Source organism: Engystomops pustulosus, chromosome 8 (assembly GCF_040894005.1).
Source record: "Engystomops pustulosus chromosome 8, aEngPut4.maternal, whole genome shotgun sequence".
Taxonomy (NCBI): Eukaryota; Metazoa; Chordata; class Amphibia; order Anura; family Leptodactylidae; genus Engystomops; species Engystomops pustulosus.
The window spans coordinates 124718799-124723526 of record NC_092418.1 but is presented as its reverse complement, the minus strand read 5'-3'; positions in this window follow the sequence as shown (position 1 = coordinate 124723526).

Below are 4728 nucleotides of genomic sequence, written 5' to 3'. Positions count from 1 at the left end.
ACTAGTGCACACATTAATAACTGGGTCCCTCATACCGGATACAGTCACTATAATACACTGTGTTCCCTCTTACTAGTGCACACATTAATAACTGGTCCCTCATACCGGATACAGTCACTATAATACACTCTGTTCCCTCTTACTAGTGCACACATTAATAACTGGCCCCTCATACCGGATACAGTCACTATAATACACTGTGTTCCCTCTTACTAGTGCACACATTAATAACTGGTCCCTCATACCGGATACAGTCACTATAATACACTCTGTTCCCTCTTACTAGTGCACACATTAATAACTGGTCCCTCATACCGGATACAGTCACTATAATACACTCTGTTCCCTCTTACTAGTGCACACATTAATAACTGGCCCCTCATACCGGATACAGTCACTATAATACACTGTGTTCCCTCTTACTAGTGCACACATTAATAACTGGCCCCTCATACCGGATACAGTCACTATAATACACTCTGTTCCCTCTTACTAGTGCACACATTAATAACTGGTCCCTCATACCGGATACAGTCACTATAATACACTGTGTTCCCTCTTACTAGTGCACACATTAATAACTGGTCCCCCTCATACCGGATACAGTCACTATAATACACTGTGTTCCCTCTTACTAGTGCACACATTAATAACTGGTCCCCCTCATACCGGATACAGTCACTATAATACACTCTGTTCCCTCTTACTAGTGCACACATTAATAACTGGTCCCTCATACCGGATACAGTCACTATAATACACTCTGTTCCCTCTTACTAGTGCACACATTAATAACTGGTCCCCCTCATACCGGATACAGTCACTATAATACACTGTGTTCCCTCTTACTAGTGCACACATTAATAACTGGTCCCTCATACCGGATACAGTCACTATAATACACTCTGTTCCCTCTTACTAGTGCACACATTAATAACTGGCCCCTCATACCGGATACAGTCACTATAATACACTCTGTTCCCTCTTACTAGTGCACACATTAATAACTGGTCCCTCATACCGGATACAGTCACTATAATACACTGTGTTCCCTCTTACTAGTGCACACATTAATAACTGGGCCCCTCATACCGGATACAGTCACTATAATACACTCTGTTCCCTCTTACTAGTGCACACATTAATAACTGGTCCCCCTCATACCGGATACAGTCACTATAATACACTCTGTTCCCTCTTACTAGTGCACACATTAATAACTGGGCCCCTCATACCGGATACAGTCACTATAATACACTGTGTTCCCTCTTACTAGTGCACACATTAATAACTGGTCCCTCATACCGGATACAGTCACTATAATACACTGTGTTCCCTCTTACTAGTGCACACATTAATAACTGGGTCCCTCATACCGGATACAGTCACTATAATACACTGTGTTCCCTCTTACTAGTGCACACATTAATAACTGGTCCCTCATACCGGATACAGTCACTATAATACACTGTGTTCCCTCTTACTAGTGCACACATTAATAACTGGTCCCTCATACCGGATACAGTCACTATAATACACTGTGTTCCCTCTTACTAGTGCACACATTAATAACTGGTCCCTCATACCGGATACAGTCACTATAATACACTGTGTTCCCTCTTACTAGTACACACATTAATAACTGGTCCCTCATACCGGATACAGTCACTATAATACACTGTGTTCCCTCTTACTAGTGCACACATTAATAACTGGTCCCTCATACCGGATACAGTCACTATAATACACTCTGTTCCCTCTTACTAGTACACACATTAATAACTGGGCCCCTCATACCGGATACAGTCACTATAATACACTGTGTTCCCTCTTACTAGTGCACACATTAATAACTGGCCCCTCATACCGGATACAGTCACTATAATACACTGTGTTCCCTCTTACTAGTGCACACATTAATAACTGGTCCCCCTCATACCGGATACAGTCACTATAATACACTGTGTTCCCTCTTACTAGTGCACACATTAATAACTGGCCCCTCATACCGGATACAGTCACTATAATACACTGTGTTCCCTCTTACTAGTGCACACATTAATAACTGGTCCCCCTCATACCGGATACAGTCACTATAATACACTGTGTTCCCTCTTACTAGTGCACACATTAATAACTGGTCCCTCATACCGGATACAGTCACTATAATACACTGTGTTCCCTCTTACTAGTGCACACATTAATAACTGGTCCCTCATACCGGATACAGTCACTATAATACACTGTGTTCCCTCTTACTAGTGCACACATTAATAACTGGCCCCTCATACCGGATACAGTCACTATAATACACTCTGTTCCCTCTTACTAGTGCACACATTAATAACTGGTCCCTCATACCGGATACAGTCACTATAATACACTCTGTTCCCTCTTACTAGTGCACACATTAATAACTGGGTCCCTCATACCGGATACAGTCACTATAATACACTGTGTTCCCTCTTACTAGTACACACATGGGTTCCCTTCCAGCAAAGGTTCTCAATAGGAGGAATCTATTAGCGGAGATGTATTTCGTGGCTGCGTGGCGATAAATCAAGCAGGTGAAGGCACCAAAAGTTTCCTATTTTATGGAAGGCTTAATAGGAACACTAAAATGTAGCTGGAGCGGAGGAGAAGTCTGTTAATCACGCCGACGCTCTGACATTTAGAACTTGTCATAGTGGACAACCTTCAGTAGCCGCCAAAACCATCAATCACGGTAAGTGAGCTGTAACAGCGGCGGGGTCAGTCAATGAACAGCAAGTATAAAGAAATAAGGAGGCAATAATAAGTGTATTATGAGTGCATGGGTTGGTAAGTTGTCCTTGGCCATTCCTGGCTGGATAGTGTCCTCTGCTGCCTCTGGGTCCTCCAGTCTCTCCAGCTTTGGGAATGACGTCCTGGTATAGACATGTGACAATGGAGCCTGTGGGGAGGGTTTTTGGCCCTACGTGTGGTGATGAGGCTTATGGAGAATGAGATAATAAATGTGCAGACTTGGCAGTTGTGCGCCGGTTCTTGGCAGTTCCACTCCGTGTGACACAGGAAACAAAAGCTACTGAAACCATAGGAGTGAATAGAGAGGAGAGGACACAAGATACATGGGGCAGAACATCTACCATGCATGAAGACTGTCTGAAGCAAGGGTTGACCTTAAGAGGATAGGATTGTGCCCTGTAATCTAGCCGGATGAAGCGCCGCAGCGCAAACCGCAGTGTAGCGTCTTATGGGAACATCCGGACACGTCAACCCTTGAATCTTTTGTATGTGAATATATCTGAACAAGGAAACCCAAAGCAGACGAGTTCAAGGGTTTGTGCCTTTCCTTCTTCACCTCTCTGTGACAAAAGCTTCTGCGTGCCATGAGGCTCGGAAACTACAATACTTCTTATGGAACCAACTAAAATTGGTTATAGAGGACTGGGGTTTCCTTAATAACCTATTTTAATTTGTTCCATAACCAAATCAAGCCACAGAAATGACCTAAATGTTGGGGGTTCAAGCACCATTCACCTGTTACCACAAAGAACTGCATTGCTCATTGCAGGAGGTCGTGAAGGATCGGGACATTGCGTCACAGACAGGGGGGGATTAAGGCTGCCATGTGCCCTGGGCTCTCCGGCACTCCACCTACCTCTCCCATGCAGGTAGATCATGTATTTCTACAGGTCATATTCATCTGTATGACCAGGTCTTTAAGAATAAATGATAGATAATTTACTTTACTATGATCTATCCACAATAACAGTAACATGTCTGGTGTGGATTCTATCACCCTCTATGGTCTCTAGAGTCACCCTTCCAGTTACCCCCCACCTGTGGTCCCTCTCCTGGGTGTAGTATCCCGCCACCAATGGATTACTAGTCTTCTTGCTACTGCTTGGCTACGGGGTCCACCAGTGAGCTCAGGGTCTAACCCTTTACCAGACCCTAGGGCCACATAGAGTAAGACAACTTGGAGGCAACAAAGGGTCTATTTCCAAGGGGTTGATGGAAGGTGGACCCCAGGGATATAGGGGAGGTCAATGTTGAAAGGCTTCATGGAGTTACAAACTGCACAAAGTTCACCAATATCCTATAAGTATTTCACCATAACGTAGAAAGTCAAGAGGAAAGTAAGGGGGACACACAGAAACATTACAAGGCTAACATTACATGACGAGTAACACAAAGCAGCAGAATACCTGAAATGATGGGATGGGTCTTATATCGGGCCGATCACTGACTCGAGTCCATGCTGTGGTCAGTACTTGGCTGTATCAGTTATATATGAAGGAAGGAGAACATCAGGAGACAGGACGCATCAGAATGAGGCAAGTATATTTCATTCCATTCTGTCTTCAAAAAATGAATTTAGCCGCACAACCACAAAAATATTGTCCTTCTCTTTTCCACACCAAATTTTGTCTTTGGCTCAAAAATGTGCACAAAAAATTGCATAGAAGATTTATTTATCCCAACGGGGGATATTTTCAGGGCTTCTGTGCACTTGTGATCCCGTATCTGCCACCTTCATGCCAAGGGGGTGTGGCGGGGGGTGGGGCTGGCCGGCGGTGGGCGGAGCCTGTAGGGAGTGGTCCAGTGCTGGACATTCCTGTCACCGCGCATGCGCACTCACTGCGGTTGGCATATTTTCATAAGTGAAATATGTTGCGAGAGCCGACGAATGATAAACCCCCAAAGTGTTTATTAGAAAAAACAAGGGCAACGAGAAGCTAAAGA